This window comes from Mesoplodon mirus, assembly GCF_964341445.2.
Source record: "Mesoplodon mirus genome assembly, chromosome: 18".
Taxonomy (NCBI): Eukaryota; Metazoa; Chordata; class Mammalia; order Artiodactyla; family Ziphiidae; genus Mesoplodon; species Mesoplodon mirus.
In genome coordinates, this window is record NC_138994.1 from 51,544,043 (window position 1) to 51,564,036 (window position 19,994).

Consider the following 19,994-nt stretch of genomic DNA (forward strand, 5'->3'; position numbering starts at 1 on the left):
CAACTTGCCAAAATACACATCCCCTCCTCCAGCCACCCCTAAACCCATCCCTGTCCACTGGGGTCTCTCAGAGGATGGTACAGCGAGTGTGGCAACTGTCAGGGAGGTGCTGGGGGGCTCCCCCCATTCTCCGACCCCTGCCACCTCTTCCTGGGAAGCAGCAGGCCCTGGGGTAACCCGGAAAAAGCAAGTCTACCATTAACGACATTCTCCCAGCACAGACACACCCTTCCCGAGTGTTAGCAAAGTTCTGGGGAAACTCCTGGCTCCAGAAAATACAAAATCTTCCCGTCACCTCGTTGCCAAAGACCCCAAAACACCTACCAGGAACCGAAGGGGCCTGGGCCCGGCCCTGCTGGCACCCCAGGCAGAGGAGGTCCCGCCCCCGCCCACCACGCGTTGTCAGGGGCGACCCTGATGAAGATGAATCACTGGGACTTAAGTCAATAAGCGGCAGCTGCGGGAAGGCCCAGCTGGAGCCAAACCAAGGCCTGGATTCTCCTCTGTGGAGGGTGGACGGAAGCGCAGCTGAAGCCCGCCCACGGCCAATCATGGGTGACCAAGTCCCCCTAATGACATCTTCTAAAACTGAACAGATAAGGGACACTTTCTATTAGCGGGAGGTCTCCCTTGGGAACGTTTGCATTCGTTTGGTTTTTTTCTTTTTTTAAAGTCTTGCCACTTTTACAAGTTTCAAGGATTTTGTTGTTATTTTATCTATCTACTTATTTATTGGTTATCATTTTATTTTATTTTATTTTTTGTTGTTGTTTCTAAAAGGGGCACTTTTTTTTTTTTTTGCGGTACGTGGGCCTCTCACCGCTGTGTCCTCTCCCGTTGCGGAGCACAGGCTCCGGACGCGCAGGCTCAGCGGCCATGGCGCACGGGCCCAGCCGCCCCACGGCACGTGGGATCTTCCCGGACCGGGGCACGAACCCGTGTCCCCTGCATCGCCAGGCGGACTCTCCACCACTGCACCACCAGGGAAGCCCCTAAAAAGGGCACATTTTATGGAAAGGTATCAAAACCATTCATTCCAGGCAGTGGTCATACGTGGGGTGTCAGCATCTCATGACTTCCTGAAACTTCAACTGCTGAGGGTGAGGCATCCATCTGGGTGTAGCTCCCCAGGAAGAAGGTTTACCGAGGCCCAGACAATGTGACGAATGCCGCAAATGGAGTGGCCTCCCACATGCAGCTCGAGGAGGACAAGGGTCATGGAGGGACAGCCTGACACCTGCCTGCAGGGAGAAGGAAGGTGACAAGGGTCCCCTTCTTGTCCTTTTCATAGTGCTAACAAGCTAATGACAGAAAAGAATGTGGTGGGGAGAAGAAAAACACCACATCTACCAACTATCCCTCATGGGGGACAAAATCAGGTGCTACAAAGAGGGATGGATGGACGTAATCACGAAGAGGTTCTCCAACTGGGCTCCCAGGAGCCTTAGCGGGGTGCCATGTACCTCAGTGGGGCTGCTGATGTGGAATGAGAGGGAGGTGGATAAAGGGGATGTAGTCCAACCTAGCCCAGGGCAACACTGCTCCTGTCAGCTTTCTCCACTGGATTTTCAGGGAAGACAGCCTTTGAAGAAAAGATTCAGTAGCTAAAAATGTTGAGAAGTGCTAGTGTATGATCCCGGTTGTATCACGTAGGAGAATGTGATGTGAGTCTCTCTGAGTCTGTGGAAAGCAGTCGCCACATACCCAGGTGTGCCGGGAACCCACTGGTCCTTCATCCTGAGTGGGGGCTCTGACTTTAGGAGAAGCGACAGGTCCAGCCTGGCCACTCTGCCCTTCTCCTGGCAGGACCACAGGCTGGAAACTGCAGGCACAATCAGGCCAAGCCTTGAGCTGAGTCAAACGTCCAGATAAGAGACTCCATAGCGACGGGGGCCCAATGCAGACATTAGAGGCAGATTTGTGGATCCAGGGACCAAAGGCCAAAGAGAAGTGAAAAGTGGTGTCCGTGACGGGAGGTGGCCTCTGGGACACACACGGTGGAGAGGGGTTGGTTTCCACGTGCTCCCAGCAGCTTGCTGCACAGAAAGGCCGACTCTGTTTGAAGGTCCAGGATGGACCAGACCTGAGGATGTGAAGATACCCGGGGGTACACGCTCACTCAACAGAGAACAGCGGGTGGGCTGCTGCCCTGCTATGCAGCTGGCGCCCTGAAAGCTGCCTCCAGACGGCCGGGGCCTCTGCTGGCCTTTCACAATGGACGTACATTCTGTCTGCCCAGCATCCCTGTCTTTGAGAACGACTCTCCCTCAGGGCCAAGGAAATCCTGCCCAGTTCTTCTGGGTGGGAGGAACAGGCCCTTCCGTCCTCTTCCTCAGGGTGAATGTGACTGGGGCCGGCTGATTAGAATATCCCCACCCACTGGGCACAGTGACCGACTGAGGCCCAGCTTCCCTGGGCTCTCACCAGAGTTACTGAGAAGTACCCTCTTTCTCTGTGACAGCAAGCTATGAGAGCGATGTTGGCCTGAGCTGGCCAATGGCCATCTTGCTGCCACTTGCAAACAGCCTGAGAATAAAGCCAAGCAGAGCTGAGAGATGGAGATAATCGACTGCTGGATCCAGCCATGCCTGAACCGCTCTTCTGCTTCCCAACTTGCCAGGTCCACAGAGTCCCCTTTTTGCTTAAACTAGTTGAGCTGGGTCTCTGTCATTTGCAATTAAGTGTCCTGGGTATGTCACCTATCCAGGAGCGGGAAGGGGTAAGAATGCACCACATGTACTAACCTGAGTGAGCCTGATGTCTTAACAGAAATGACAGGAGCCCTGGAAGTAAGCTTCCTGCTCCCATGCCAACTACCCCTTTGGAGCCTGTGTCAGTAGCTGCCCGGCTCAGGGATGTCAGGGCGGCAGTTGCTTTCCTCTGAAGCACCCAGGGCTCATTCCTAGGCTTACTCTGGTTTCTCTGCAGCAGTCACGTGGTCCACAGGGAGCCCCTCCACTGGGGGCTTCTTCCCCGGTCCCTAGATGATGTGGCAGCCTCCTCTGTCTCAGCATCCACCAGACCACTGCAGGAAGTGGACGCACTTGTTCACACCCCCAGGGACACATGAAGCTGCCCCGGGTCATCCCAGACCCTTGGCTCATCTCCCAGGTTCCAAGTTCGGGCTCCATTGTCCACCTCTGGCCACCCCAGGTTGGCCGGTCTTCTGGGCTAATGCAACCAGAACGAACGTGGAAAGGAGGCCTCGCGTGCTGGCTCGAGAACCTTCAGCACTGACACGTGAGGAGCGTGTGCATCCAGTAGCATCTCTCCACCCTGCGTCATCCTGGGATCCAGGAACCACAAGCAACAAGGTCCCATTGCCACTGCATCTCCTCACGCTCCAGTCAAAACCTCACCGGGTGGGCTTGAACAGTGAAAGCAGGCGCCAAACTGCTTAACAAATCCACGCATAAGATGTGCAAGAAGGAGGCCAAAAGAAGTAACCTGAATGACCCATACGTGAAATGGAGTAATTTGATAATTAATATAAATAGGAAATAAAAGTTCCCTAGGTAAGCGACAGAAAACACACCTTAAAGAGTTCAAGAGGAAGGAAATTAGGAGAACAAAGCTCTATCTGGAGGATCCAAGACTGTGCTCAAGAAAACATGCTAGGGCTTCCCTGGTGGCGCAGTGGTTAAGAACCCACCTGCCAGTGCAGGGGACACGGGTTTGATCCCTGGTCCGGGAAGATCCCACATGCCGCGGAGCAACTAAGCCCGTGCGCTACAACTACTGAGCCTGTGCTCTAGAGCCCGCGAGCCACAACTACTGAAGCCCGAGCGCCTAGAGCCCATGCTCCGCAACAAGAGAAGACACCGCAGTGAGAAGCCCACGCACCGCAACAGAGTAGCCCCCACTCCCCACAACTAGAGAAAGCCCACGCGCAGCAACGAAGACCCAACTCAGCCAAAAATAAATTAATTAAAAAAAAAAGATAATATGCTACACGTGATCAACGCACATTCTGTTTAAAATTAGAAATATGTTGGCCACAGTGCTACTGGGTAAATCAGCTACACAGAGCCCCCTAGAGAGCTGGGCCAGGCTGGGGGCGGGGGAGGGCAGAGCATGGCTGGGGCTGAGTCCTGGGACCAGAACCTGCAGAGCGTGGTCGCCAAGGGTCAACAGGCACAGGAGAGGAAGGAAGTAAACAAAGTCCAGGGAGCCCAGGCACTGCCTCCACCACCCCCAGGCCAAACTGGGGCCTCCGTGATTTCCCCAGCTCTCCCGCCAGCCTGCCCCTGCCTGCCTGGGGCCCCTCCCACCCCATCCCTGCTCCACTCACAAATCTGCTGCCCAAATCAAGCCTGTGGGCAAAGCTCCAGCAGCTGGCCCAGACTCACCTTTCCTGGTGTGCTCCCTGCCACTGCCCTAAAAGCACCCCAAAGTCATTCTGGCTCTTCTCTCCTCCAGATCCACCTCTCTGCCTCGGCTCCTGCTACCCCCAGGGCCCCAGATGTCCCCCCCTCCACCTCATCCTTCCAGACCCAGCAAAGGGTCCTGCTACACCATGGAGCCTGCCTTGCTTTCCCCTTCCCTCTGGTAGCAACCTCTCCTCCCCTGAAGGCCCTTAGCTCCTTGCCTGTCCCCTCCCTGTAGCACTGAGCATTTGACACCTTATATTTATGTTCTATCTTCTACTGGGCAGTCTGCAACCGCTTCACCTCTGCACCCTCTTTATTCTTTCATTCATTCATTCCACAAATATGTATCGAGCACCTACCATGTGCTGGACCCTGTGCTAGGGCTGAGGATACCATGATGAACAAGACAGACACTGTCCCTGCCACCTTGGAACTCACATCTCAGTGGGGGAAACACTAAACAAACAAACGTAAATAAATATATCCATATGTGCTGTGATACAGGCCATGAGAGAAAGGTGCAAGGGGGCATGATTTGTGAGCTCTGATGCAGAGAAGAGTCAGGAAGGCATCTCTGAAAAAGTGATGTTAAACTGGGATGAGGCGGGTGAGCACAGTGGGTCAGGCATTCTTTCTAGGCACATAATAGGTGTTTTCTAAATATCTGTGGAACAAGTAAATGACTGTAATGAGTCAGAAATTCCTAGTATGTCCCCTGTGTCCCTCCAGACACACTTACGACCCGTCATCACCCTGATGGGTCCCTCCAACTGGCACCTAGAGGCGGTTTACAGCAAACACACCTCCTATGGACAACAGGACATGGTGTCCACTCATGTCACCCCTGCAGAGGTGCTTACCACGGCTTCCTGTGGCTCTCCACTCAGAATTCTCTCATGACTCCCAATACCACCACCACCCCCAGAGCTGGAATAGCAAGCAAGTGGTTTTGTCCTGTATGCCGACTCCACATTGTTGGTAATAGCCGCCTGGAACACCGTGCTTGAAGAACTGCAAGGCTCTCTCTGGCCTCAGTGGGAAAGGACCGTGATTGATTAGTGATGTCTAGCATGGGAGGAGGAACAGAGAGCAGTGGCACATGTGCCACATATTTCCCTTGCCCCTCAGGGTCTCGTGGATGACCACCCAGACAAGAAATTCCCTTCAGATCTAATTGCCTGGAAAAGCACTCAGCGTCTAGTCTCTGACTTCTTATGGACCCCATGAACCGTGTAAATAATACATTTTTTTTTCCTGCTTTGATCACTCATTAGCTCAGAGCTAAATCTGTGGTTCAACCATAGTAAACTGGGCATAGCTCTATGGCCTGAATATATGTCTTAACTCTCTCCCTGGTTGTGACCTTCCAGTTAATCTATGTTTTTCCTGAGCTTATTTTTATGGGTTTCTATTTAATTACATACACACACATATACAAGCATATCTAAAAAATATCTATACATAGCTCTGGCATTAAGTATCTACTTTATACCTTTTTATTATAAATACACATTTCTCTAATTTCTTATATAGTCAAGATATATAGAGAAATATATGTTCTTGTTAGTATCTCAATTCCTTTACAGAACAAGACGGAGGCATAAATGGAGGGACGGATGGATGACAGACAGGAAAACCAGGAAGAATAAGCTACAGACTGTGCCTGAGAGAATTCTGAAGATCGTCCACTCTGTTGTGAACAGAGTCCGGGATCCGAAATCAGAAGGCAGGCTTTTAGTCCCAGCTCTGACCAGCTGTGTGGCTGTGAAGGGTAAACCATTACTCACACCCCCGCTCCATCCCATGCCCAGGCAACCTGAGGGTTTATCAGCTATTAAATGCATATAAAACAATCTGCCCTACTTCCTTCACTAGGATATAACAGAAGTTAAACGCAGAGGTTTGTGACTGCTAATCAGAGGTAAGGCACCAGCTGCGTGCATGCCACCAGCATCATTATTAGTATTGGAAACAACATTCCAGGCAACCAGCACATGGCTGTGAAGAAGAAGACACCAAACCGCTCAGCCTCCTATAAATGCTGCAGGAATTCAAAGAGAAATGGGCCTTTGGAACTCACATCTGCATGCAGTGTCCTTCCTTGTCCCCCCCCACCGATGTCTGAGACAGTATCTGACTAAAGGACTTCAATTCCCTGCTTCTCACAGTGAGAGAAAAAGCCCCGTCCAGGATCAATCCCCCTCCTTAGCACTGGAAATAGCTGTCCCGTGGTGAAGGGCCTGGGGCTCCCAGTGTCTCCCCGCCCCCAGCGGTCTCCCTTCCACAGCATTCCCTGCACAAAGGGCTGGCGGCACAGCACGACTTACCGGCAGGCCTGCTGAAACTAATGAGCTGAGGCTGGAAACGGTGGGGCTGGGGACGTGACTGGCGGCTGACCCTCACACATGCTTCCCACTGGACCTCACAGACACCTCCTGTCCCCTCCTGTCCCCAATCAGAGGCCCATTTATTCCGCAACCACCAGGGCTTCCAGGCATCCGATTCAGCGCCACTGAGTTTCAAACAGCAGGTGAAAATGAGACAATGACAGTAACTGGGGTCGTTTTCAACAAGTTTTTCAGCAGGGCATGAGCTAGACCTTGCTTTTCTGGGAGAATGGACAGAATTCACAAAGGTAGTAAGACTAATTCTAAATTCTGGAATGTTCCCTGCCCAGTTAAGGGCTGAAAGTGGAGGCCCAAAGGGGAGGGGAGATGGATAGTCAGAGGGCTGTTTATAAGCCAGTTCAAGTGATAAAATAAGGTCTCGTGTGGTTTATCCCTAGGGACAGACCCATCTTAGGCAGTGAGTTCTCCGAAGTGGCGGGGGAGGGACCCTTGACACAAGGTCGTTTGCATCCCATTGGACACCCCTTCTTCTCCCTGGTCTTACCAGCTGCCCAGCTGCCTTCAGGCGTGGGCTCCAGAAGCCTCAAGTTTACACTGGGACCAGCCTCCTCAGGCCCAGCTGACTCTTCCAGGGGTGCACTCAGCCCAAGCTGGCATGTTGAGGTCCCTTCCTTGAGAATCTAGGAAATGGGCTAAGAGACTTAAGTTTTAACTCAACTGCTCTCTGGAATAATAAGATGCAAATTTAGGAGCTGATGGAGGGGCCATTTTCCCCAGGTGGGAACGCCCAGGGAAGAGAAAGGTGGTCTGCGGTGAGAGAAAAGAGAGAAGAACCAAAAGAGAGGATGAGCAGACACAAGGCAGAGGGAGGGCTCCTGGGTTTTCCTCTGCCCCATGTGCTTCATCCAGACTCTTCCAGGGGCCTGGGCTTCTGTGACATGCTCCAGTGTCCTGGCAATAAATCGCCATTTCTACAGTTTAATGTCTACTGTTTGCAGCGAGGCCGGCCCTAGTTAGCCACAAATCCTACTTAGCCTGATTAATATGATGTCCATTTCCCTCCCCCTCTCTCATTAAGCACAGAGATCTCAGCCAGTCTCTAGGCTGATTAGAAATACCTGGGAGGATGCAAATCAGTGGCCTGTGGAGAGCAGAGGTTGTGTTGCCAGAGGGACCCAGGTCTGGCTCCATCTAATGGGGTGACCTTGAACAATAACCTCCCTGACAGGTAGGTTCCTCTCTCACCTGGGCTACTGCAGACGCCTCCCCAAGTCCACTCCTGGCCCTTTCCAATCTGTTCACCAGGGCTTCGCTGGTGGCGCAGTGGTTAAGAATCCTCCTGCCAACGCAGGGGATACAGGTTCAATCCCTGTTCCGGGAAGATCCCACATGCCACAGAGCAACTAAGCCCGTGCGCCACAACTACCGAGCCTGTGCTCTAGAGCCCGTGAGCCACAACTACTGAGCCCGTGTGCCGCAACTACTGAAGCCTGCGTGCACCTAGAGCCTGTGCTCCACAACAAGAGAAGCCACTGCAATGAGAAGCCCGCACACCATGATGAAGAGTAGCCCCCGCTCACCGCAACGAGAGAAAGCCCGCGTGCAGCAACAAAGACCCAGCTCAGCCAAAAATAAATAAATAAAATAAATAAATTTATTTGAAAAAAAAAGTCACAATGAGCTCTTCAAAATGCCAGCCCTGCAACGGAGCCACCTACAGAAATCCTCCAGTGACTTTCTACTGCTCTAATGATAAAACCAAAGGCATCCCACCCCAGCCCAGCCCAGCCCACCTGGGGCCTCTGGTAACACACCACACTCTTTCCCCTTGGGGCCTGCAGACACCCTGATACTCCTCCCCGGGGAATGCTTCCCCTAACTCTACTCCTCCCAACCTCCTTTGCCTAGTCACCCGCTTTGATTTTTTTTTTAATTAACACCATTTTGAGATTTAATTTAGGTACTATAAAATTCACCCTATTAAAATGTACAATTCAGTGGTTTTAGTATATTCACAGTTATGCAGCCATCACCACTCCCTCATTCCAGAATATTTTCATCTCCCCAAAAAGAAACGCTGTACCCATTAGCAGTCACTCCCCATTCCCCCCTCTCCCCAGCCCCCAGAAACCACTAATCTTTCTGTCTCTATGGATTTGCATATTCTGGACATTTCATATAAATGGAATCACACAATCGGTGGTCTTTTCTATTCTCTATTTCCCTTTTTGTGCTCTAATCTTTATTACTTCTTTCCTTCTGCTTGCTTTGGATTTAGTTTGCTCTTCTTTTTCTACTTTAAGGTGGAAGAAGGCTATTGATTTGAAGTCTCTCTTCTTTTTTAATATAGGCATTTACAGCTATAAATTTCCTCCTGAGCACTGCTTTAGCTGCATCCCATAAGTTTTGGTATGTTGTATTTTCTTTTTCATACATCTCAAAGTATTTTCTAATTTCTCTTATGATTTCTTCTCTGACCCACTGGTTATTTAGGAATGTTTTTACTTTCCACTTATTTGTGAATTTCCCAAATTTCCTTTTTGTTATTGGTTTCTAATTCCATTCCACTGTAGTCAGAGAACATACTCTGTATGATTTCAACCCTTGTAAATGTATTGAGGCTTGTTTTATGACATAATATATGTTCTCTCATGTGAACATTTAAAGAATGTGTATCCTGCTGTTGTTAGGTGGAGTGTTCTATAAATATCCGTTAGGTCTACTTGGTTTATAGTGTTCTTCAGGTCTTCTATTTCCCTATTGCTCCTCTGCCTACCAGTTCTGTCCATTATTGACAGTGGAACCTTGAAGTCTCCAACTATTATTATTTCTCCCTTCATTTCTCTTAGTTTGTGCCTCATGTATTTTGGGGGCCTGTTGTTAGGTGCATCATGTTTATAATTGGTATGTTTTCCTGATAAATTGACCCTTTTATCATTACAAAGTATCCTGTTTGTCCGTAGTAAATCTATTTTGTCTAATATGAGCGTGGCCACTTCAGGTTTCTATTAGTTATCACTTGCATGGTATATCTTTACCTTTTTACTTTCCACCAATGTGTATCTTTGAATCTAAAGTGTTTTGTAGATAGCACAGAACTGGGGTTTTTAACTTATTCTGTCAATCTCTGTCTTTTTATTGGAGTGTTTATCCATTTGCATTTAATATAATTACTGATAAGATAGGATTTATGTCACTTTGCTATTTGTTTTCTATATAGTCTTATGTCTTTTTGTTCCTATACTCTTCCCTTACTGTCTTCTTTTCTGTTAAATAGGTATTTTCTAGCATACCATTTTAATTCTTTTTTTTAAAACTTTATTTTATTTATTTATTTTTGGTTGCGTTGGGTCTTTATTGCTGCGCGTAGGCTTTCTCTAGTTGTGGAAAGTGGGGGCTACTCACTGAGGTGGCTTCTCTTGTTGCGGAGCACAGGCTCTAGGTGAACAGGCTTCAGTAGTTGTGGCACGCGGGCTTCAGTAGTTGTGGCTCACGGGCTTCAGTAGTTGTGGCGCATGAGCTTTGTTGCCCTGCGGCATGTGGGATCTTCCTGCAGGGCTCGAACCCATGTCCCCTGCATTGGCAGGTGGATTCTTAACCACTGCGCCATCAGGGAAGCCTTTAATTCTCTTTTATTACATATTTTTTAGTTATTTTCTTAACAGTTGCCCTGGAGATTACAACTAACATTTTAACTTAAAAAAATCTAGCTCTGATTAATTCCAACCTAATTTCAATATATACAAAAACTGTGCTCTAATATAGCTGTTTCCTCCCCCTTCTTTTATGCTATTATTATTATATGAATTACATCTTTGTACATTATAAGTCTGTCAACACAGTTTCATAATTATTGCTTTATGCAGATAGGAGAAGAAAAGAGTTACAACAAAATACATTTACACCTTTAAAGATGCTCCTTATTTCTTCTTGTGAACTTGAGTCACAGTCTAGTGTCCTTTCATTTCAGCCTGAAGGACTCTCTATAGTATTTCTTGTAGGGCAGGTCTGATAGCAACAAATTCAGGTTTATTTATACAGGATGTCTTGATTTCTCCTTCATTTTTTTTTAACATCTTTATTGGAGTATAATTGCTTTACAATGCTGTGTTAGTTTTTGCTGTATAACAAAGTGAATCAGCTATATGTATACATATATCCCCATATCCCCTCCCTCTTGCATCTCCCTCCCACCCTCCCTATCCCACCCTTCTAGGTGGTCACAAAGCACCAAGATGATCTCCCTGTGCTATGCAGATGCTTCCCACTAGCTATCTGTTTTACATTTGGTAGTGTATATATGTCCATGCCACTCTCTCACTTCATCCCAGCTTACCCTTTCCCCTCCCCACGTCCTCAAGTCCATTCTCTACATCTGTATCTTTATTCCTGTCCTGCCCCCAGGTTCATCAGAAACTTTTTTTTTTAGATTCCATATATATGTGTTAGCATACGATATTTGTTTTTCTTTCTGACTTACTTCACTCTGTATGACAGACTCTATAGGTCCACCCACCTCACTAGAAATACTTCAATTTCATTTCTTTCATGGCTGAGTAATATTCCATTGTATATATGTGCCACATCTTCTTTATCCATTCATCTATCGATGGACACTTAGGTTGCTTCCATGTCCTGGCTATTGTAAATAGTGCTTCAATGAACATTGTGGTACATGTCTCTTTTTGAATTATGGTTTTCTCAGGGTGTATGCCCAGCAGTGGGATTGCTGGGTCATATGGTAGCTCTAGTTTTAGTTTTTTAAGGAAACTCCATACTGTTCTCCCTAGTGGCTGTATCAATTTACATTCCCACCAACAGTGCAAGAGGGTTCCCTTTCCTCCACACCCTCTCCAGCATTTACTGTTTGTAGATTTTTTTGACAATGGCCATTCTGACCGGTGTGAGGTGATACCTGACTGTAGTTTTGATTTGCATTTCTCTAATGATTAGTGATGCTGAGCATCCTTTCATGTGTTTGTTGGCAATCTGTATACCTTCTTTGGAGAAATGTCTATTTAGGTCTTCTGCTCATTTTTGGATTGGGTTGTTTGTTTTTTTGATATTGAGCTGCATGAGCTATTTGTATATTTTGGAGATTAATGCTTTATCAGTTGCTTCATTTACAAATACCTTCTCCCATTCTGAGGGTTGTCTTTTCATCTTGTTTATGGTTTCCTTTGCTGTGCAAAAGCTTTTAGGTTTCATTAGGTCCAATTTGTTTATTTTTGTTTTCATTTCCATTTCTCTAGGAGGTGGGTCAAAAAGGATCTTGCTGTGATTTATGTCATAGAGTGTTCTGCCTATGTTTTCCTCTAAGAGTTTTATAGTGTCTGGCCTTACATTTAGGTCTTTAATCCATTTTGAGTTTATTTTTGTATACGGTGTTAGGGAGTGTTCTAATTTTATTCTTTTACATGTAGCTGTCCAGTTTTCCCAGCACCACTTACTGAAGAGACTGTCTTTTCTCCATTGTATATTCTCGTCTCCTTTGTCATAGATTAGTTGACCACATGTGCGTGGGTTTACCCCTGGGCCTTCTATCCTGTTCCTTGATCTATATTTCTATTTTTGTGCCAGTACCATACTGTCTTGATTACTATAGCTTTGTAGTATAGTCTGAAGTCAGGGAGCCTGTCTCCTTCATTTTTAAAGGACGTTTTTCTGGATATAGACTTGGTTGATGGTCTTTTTGTCTCAGCACTTTGACTTTCATTCCATTGCCTTCTGGCTTCCATGGTTTCAGGTGAGAAGTCAATTGGTAATCATATTAAGGATCGTTTGCCTAATTAGTCTTATCCTTCAATTCTGAGCTCAACCATCTCTTCCTCCCTGGACTAGGTCAGACCCTTTCGTACATGCCCAGCGCTCTGTACTTGTCCCCTGTAGAGATGATCACAACTGTAATTAAATAATTAATCATAGAAGTAGCTCTCCAGTTTGTTTCTATCACTAGACTGTAAGTTCTGTAAGGCAAGGACCAAGCTTGCATTTTTCACCACTCTATCCCCAGAGGTAACACAGTACCAGTCATACTGCAGCCTTTCAAAAAAACATTTACTGAGCGAATAAATGAAACTCATCCTAAAGTAGGTTGAATTATTGGTGTCAATTCTTCTCTCTGTAGGAGTATGTGATAGCCACATTCTGCCATGGCTCAATGGTAGGCAGGGTGATTCCCTGCCCCTTGGCTTAAGATTGGCCATGTGACTTGCTTTGGCCAAATGATGCAGTGGTGATGATGTAAGCAGAGGTTTGAAATGTGCTTGTGCAACTGAGCTTGCACTCTTGCACTCCTGCCTGTAACTATGACACAAACATGCCTTGGTGGTCGTTGGACCAAGTGGGATAAGAGACACATGAAACAGGCCTAAACCCAACTCACAGCTTAAAGCCAACCAAGTCCCACTGAGAGCAGCCTAGGTCAGCCAAACCCCACCCAACCCACAGATACATGAGGGATGAATAAATACTTATTGCCAAATGCCAGTGGGTTTGGGGTTGGTCTGTTACACAGCAATATCGTGGCAAAAGATGACTGAGACATATGCCCTGGCAAGTCTGAAGAGTGGGAGGAAGTCCTGGGGAAGGTCTTGCACCTGACCCTTCATATGGCCCACAGTTGGGTCTGGGTTGACTCTACAATCGGATGCACATCCCGGCTCTAACGTACAGACTAAACTTCCCCAAATTCTACAGTCCCACAATGGGGATACTCATCTACCAGCCTCCTGGAGCCGCCCAAAGTGTATTAAGCACCTACACAGTGACAGGTGCAGAGTGGGTACTTGATAAGAGTTAGTCTTCATCCTCCTCCACCTCCTCTACCTTCTCACCCATTCCACCCCTGGGCCTGAGAGTGACCTTCACAGCCAGAATATCTGCAGCCTCTTCTCTGCTGTGCACCCTAACCTGTCCCAGGGGCTGGCCCTTCTTATTGCCAACTGATCCCCCAGACTCAGGTAAGACGAGGAGACAGGGATGTGGCAGGTACAGCATAGCTCCTTACACTGTAACTCTGATTCCATGTATGATCTAAAATTATATTTATTCATTGGCAATTTATAACTGCCTATTTCAAGGAGGGCTTGAGGCAGCTTAGGGGCTGAACACAATAAAAAATAAACTATTTGAGGATCAAAGAGAACAGAGGCCAGGCAGAGAGCAGAAAGAGGAGGTGGCACCAGAAATCTGATGCAATACATCAGACTGCGATTTCCAGCAGCTGTAGAAACAAGACAAGCAAGTGGGCTACAAAATTCAATATAATGAAAGCAGCAGCCCTCAAGCCTGGGTGTGAACCCCGTTCGCAGGCAACTCTGAGGCCAAAGGACATGCATCAGGCCAAACTGGGGAGACCTCAACACTAACAATAATACCACCATCCATGCACCAAACACTGTTCTAAGTGCTTTGTACATGACTTCTCACGGAGTCCTCTGAACAATGAGACAGATACTATTATTATCTCCATTTTACAGATGAGCAAACAGAGGCAAAGCAACTTCTCAAGGGCACAGGGTGAGGGAGTGGCAGAGCCAGGATGAAAGCCTGCAAGTCTGAGCCCAAAACCCTTAACCACTAAGCAAGTCAGCTTCTGCTTTGCTCACGCTGGGCCCAGCCACAACCCGGAGACCCTGATCACTGGGCCTCTGGCTCTGAGTTGGTTGTAGGCCGACCTTCTTCCCTGTTGAGGCCTCATCCCCCACGCTTCTGAAGATCTGTCGCTAGCCTAGCCTGTTTGTCAGGACCCTATTACCTCCTGATAAGACCCTGCAGATGGCCTGCCTCGGTTCCCACCTGCCACCCTCTGGAGATGTGCCTTATCTCCCTCCCCACCTAAACCTGCACTCCCAGAACATGCCCCTTGCCACCCAGCCCTCCCCAAAGTGTATCAACCTCCAGCTCCTCCGACCTGCCACAATTCGCCATCCATCCACACGTCTGTCCCAGGTTCCAACACAAACTCTAAGAGTCCACGTTCTACACCTGTCAGCAGAGACCACCGTTGAGAATGATGTACAGTGAACGTCCTCTAAGGCCATGACCCCTGAAGTGCAAGCCTTCAGCCCCTGACTAGCTACCGTGTGAGCCCATGCTCCGGACACCAGGTCTGCACCAAGAGAGGCCAGCCCACAGTTGGGTCCTGCCTGCCCCCTGGGCCTGTCCTCTCTGCCCTGACCTCAGCGTGTCCTGGATGCAAAGTCTCAATTCTGTAAAGGCATTTTAGATTCCAAACAGGGAACCCTCACTCCTGAGTTACCCCCTTTGCTAAATTATCCCCCTTCACCCTGTCAGGGGGGACCCAGGTCACCACACGACACCCGAACCTGCAGATGGGTTTGGGGAAATCGGAGGCCGTCCCAGCCCACGAGGCCCTTTTACATGAAGAGAGAAGAGGCGACCCTTGGTGGAGGCATGTCTCTTCCACCTGTTGGAAAATCGCTGTCATAAACTGATAATGCTAAAACAAGGTGCTTCACAGCCATGTGTGAGAAAATCGCCATCATAAACCACAATGGAAAGCCTCTTCCATGCAGTGCCCTCGTATGGCTCCCAACCCGCAAAAATGACTTTGACAGACCTGCTGCGTCCCCAGCCATGGCAGTCCTGGCCAAGCAAGATACTCAAAGCAGCTAGTTTCCTGCTCCGCAGAACCCTGCAGACACGGAGACCACGTGGTCAAGAATCACGCCCACTGTCTGCTGTGCTCACATTAAAAGTGGAAGGTCCTAACAAGCCCCAGGAATGGGAGAAAGGTCTTCGTGTCCAGGCTAGGGTCATCGGCCCCCAAGCAGTGGCTTCTGCAAATGAGGAAAACCGCCAGCAGGATTAGAACTGGCGGGGAGAGAAGGTCACCACAGGAACAGGCTCTCAAGAAAAGCCAAGGAATGAGACCTGGGAAACATGGAAAGCAGCTCCGTGGCTGCTCCAAGACACGGCCTGGGCTGATCACTACCATTTGGGGTTAGAAAGAATTTCACAGTCATCTCTGACCTTTTCTTGGCGAGCCTCACCCATGGCACCGACCCCTGATCAAATACCTGCCCAGACCCTGACATTAATGAGGACAAGCACTGACAATGCTGAGACCAGTTGAAATTGGGTCGTTACCTGTCACTAACCCGTGTGATTCAATGACATTAAAAAAGAAACCAGAAGAGAATTCATTTCTTTTTTTACTTGTAAATGAGGCCCCACTTAGAGCAGACCAATTTCAACGTTGAGCCTTCTTAGGCAAAGGGTCCCTGAGGGATGGCGCTAAAGAACTTGGGGTCTAGCCCTTGTTTTCTGATCATGGCACCAAACACGCCTTCATCCAACCCCCCTGTGCTCTACATCGAAGAGAAATAAACCTGGTTTCCAAAAATGAAGTCTGGAAAATAATATAGACTCCTACATTTCACCTTCTAAATTAAGCCAGTTACTTAAGCCATTAACTTTCCACTGGGGACCGAGAGAAAACTGTTTCAAAACTGGGAACTAAATATAAAGTTAGGGGGAATGGGACTTCGCTGGTGGTGCAGTGGTGAAGAATCCGCCTGCCAATGCAGGGGACATGGGCTCGAGCCCTGGTCCAGGAAGATCCCACATGCTGCAGAGCAACTAAGCCCATGCGCCACAACTACTGAGCCTGCACTCTAGAGCCTGCAAGCCACAACTACTGAGCCCGTGTGCCACAACTACTGAAGCCCACGCACCTAGAGTCGTGCTCCACAACAAAAGAAGCCACCGCAATGAGAAGCCCGTGCATCACATCAAAGAGTAGTCCCTGCTCGCCGCAACTAGAGAAAGCCCGCACACAGCAACGAAGACCCAACGCAGCCAAAATAAATAAATTAATTAATTTATATTAAAAAAAAATAAAGTCATGTAAAAATTCAAGGATTAGCTAGACGCAGCTTCTACTCTGGGTTTTTAGCAATAGGAGGGGCACACTCCACCAAACTTTGGTGCTAACAGTTGGGCGCACTGTATCCAAAAGGATTCTTCGATTGCAAGCAATAGAAACAAGGTGTGGCTGACTTAAGCAGAAAGGGATTTACTGGCAGGATACCTGGATGCAGAATTGATGGGAAGGCCAAGGTCCTGATGTGGAAGAACACAGGAACCCCGGCAGCTGCAGAGTCTGAGCCTCAAGGTCTCATCAGCTGCCACATGGGAATAAGTGGCTCCAATACCGTTTCCCTTCCTGCTTCACTCTGCTTAGATTTCATATCTCACAAAGAACAGCCCAGCGGAGTAGCCCAGCTTGGGCCAACATCCCACCCCTTGACCTGGGTGATGGCTACATGGCTGTGTTTACTCTGTAAAAATTAGACAAGCAGCACATTTAGAATTTATGCCGTTTTCTGAATGGATCTACGTGTCAATAAAAAACAAAGATAAACCTAATCAGTAATTCCACGCCTAAAAGAAGTCAAACATGGAAGAGAAATAATACACATAAGAGAATGAAAACATATGTCAACAAGAAGACTTATGGCCACTCCATTTATAATAGCCCAAAACTTACCATATGACCAGCAATTCCATTCTTAAGTATACATCCAAGAGAAGTGAAAACATATGTCCACATAGAAACTTGTACATGAATGTTCATAGCAACATTTTTTATAATAGCCCAAAGTGGAAATAATCCAAATGTCCATCAACAGATAATGAATAAACAAAATGTGGCATAACCATACAATGGTATATTAGTTAGCCATAAAAAGGAATGAACCTTGAAAACATTACAAGTGAAAGTTAGGGAAAACCACATATTGTATTATTGTACTTATATGAAATGTCTAGAATAAGCAAATCCATAGAGACAAAAAATAGATTAGTTGTTTCCTAGGGCTGAGGAGGTTGTTGGGAGAATAAGGGGAGTGAATGCAAAGATACAGGCTTCTTTTTGGGGTAATGAAAATGTTCTGGGACTAGTTCATGGTAATGGTTGTACAATCTTGTGAATATACTAAAAACCATTGAATTATATACTTAGAAATCGTGAAGTTTATAGTAAATAAACCATTGAATAAAAACAGGGACTTCCCTGGTGGTCCAGTGGTAAAGAATCTGCCTTCCAATGCAGGGGACACGGGTTCATAGGGAAACTAACATCCCACGTGCTGCGGGGCAACTAAGCCCTCGGGCCTCAACTAGAGAGCCCGAGTGCCGCAAACTACAGAGCCCACGCGCTCTGGAGCCCACGTGCCACAACTAGAGAGAAGCCCACACACCACAACAAAGATCTCGTGTGCCACGACTAAGACCCAATGCAGCCAAAATAACCTCCCACAAACGCAAATGGATCTATTAAAAAATGGAATACAGTGTGACTCCATTTATAAAAGTTCAAAAGTATACAAAATTTTAAAATGTATTGTTTAAAGACATAAACCTACATGGTAAAGTTATAGAGAACAGCAGGCTAATAATGATAACAGAATTCAGGTTAGTGTATCCCCTGGGGATGAGAAGAGAGGAAAACCCACCTAAGGAGAGGCATAAAAACAATTTCTAAAGGGCTGTTGATACTGTTTCTTCATTTGGCTGGGCATATATCTGCTTTATTACTCTTCTTTAAACTGTACATATTTGTTTTATATGCATATATATCTATTTCACAATAATTTTTTAAACAAATACTTCCTTATATTCCAACAATATCCAGTTGAAGATAAGACTGGGGGGGAAATGATCCTATTCCCTAGCAACAAAAAACATAAAACACCTAGGAACAAACAAGAAATGTTCACAACCCCCATAAAGAGATCTATGAAACTTAAGCGGGTGCTATAAAAAAAGAGAATGACAGGAAGGAAGACACGAATCAGTAAGGGACAGACCATATTTCTACAGAAGAAAACTCAATATCGTTATTATTTTAGAAATTTATTGTCATTCCAAATTAGATTCCAATGATATGTGCAGAAGAGCTATAAAATGATTATAAATATCATAGAGAAGAATGACTAAATGGGCAAGCATAACCAAAGAAAAGCTGAGAAAGAATCTGCATGGCCAGGGGTTAAATTTATAAAGTCATAATTTAAAAAATGTGATAGTGGAAGAAAAAGAGATCAGTTAATGAAAAAAGAGAAAACCTGGAAGCTCATATGTTTGTGCACAATAATAAAGCTAACATTTAGAGTCAGTTGGAGGAAGGCTGAAGGAAATCTAGTCCAAGACCAAAATCTATTAACCTAGTAACACAGGTTACTGGACCTGGGAGGCTAAGGGAGAGGGGGGAGGGAGAATCTCATGTTTTGCCTTTTTGAATTTTGAGCAACATGGTTGTAATGTACAGTTGACCCTAAACATGGTGGGGGAGGGTCAAGGGCATCAACCCCCTCGTAATTGAAAATTCCCATATACCTTTACAGACAGCCCTCCATATCCGTGGTTCCACATCCTCAGATTCAACTAACAACAGACTGTGTAGACCTGTAGTACTTATTTAGTGAAAAAAAATCCATGTATAAGTAGACCCACAGAGTTCAAACCCGTGTTGTTCAAGGGTCAACTGAATAGTCCAAAAAAATTAAATTTCAATTTCAAATGTAGTTGGTAGGAAAAGAAATTGAACTAAAAGAACTGAGGGACAATTTGAGAAGAAATAAAATCAGGCTCTAATCTTATACCATAAACCAAAATAAATTTTGGTAGGATTAGAGTTGAATGTAAGAGAGAGAGCTGAGTGGAAAAGCTGACACCAAATAAAGAACGAGAAGAAAATATAGGTGAATATTTATCTGAACTTGGGGTGGGGAAGCCCTTTCAAACCCAAAAGCAAAGGAAGAAATCACAAAATGAAAGGACTGATAGACTTAACCACATGGATCAGTCTGCTGGAGCTGCAAAAACAAAATACCATAGACTGGGAGGCTTAAAAAACAGAAATTTATTCCTCTCAGTTCTGGAGGCTGGAAGTTCAAGATCAAGGTGTCAGTCAATTCAGTTCCTGGTGAGGGCTCTCTTCCTGACTTGTAGACAGCAGCCTTCTTGCTGTGTGTCCACATGGCCTTTCCTCAGTGCATGTGTGAGGACGGAAAGAGAAGGAGAGAGAGAGAGCTCTCAGCCATCTCTTCTTATAAGGGCACTAATCCCATCATGCGGGCCCCACCCTCAGGGCCTCATCTAACCCTAAATACCTCCCAAACATTCCACCTCCAAATATTATCCAACTCTTGGAATTAGGGCTTCAACATATGCATTCAGGAGAACACAAACATTCAGTCCACAACACCACATAAACATTAGAAACTTCTCTATGTTTAATAATAAT

The 19,994-nt window shown here is 46.7% G+C and overlaps 1 protein-coding gene across 5 annotated transcripts in view; it reads right to left on the bottom strand.

The window, feature by feature from the left end:
* RPH3AL (rabphilin 3A like (without C2 domains)) overlaps positions 1-19,994 on the bottom strand; it is a 156,477-nt gene that overhangs the window by 114,125 nt on the left and 22,358 nt on the right. For 3 of the 5 annotated variants that reach the window (XM_082603701.1, XM_082603698.1, XM_082603700.1), the window contains exon 1: positions 325-368. The exons of the other annotated variants lie outside the window; for them this stretch is intronic. The gene's annotated coding sequence lies outside the window, so the exon portion shown is untranslated. Of the gene's footprint in view, positions 1-324; positions 369-19,994 lie in introns of those variants that run through there. 5 annotated transcript variants of the gene reach the window in all.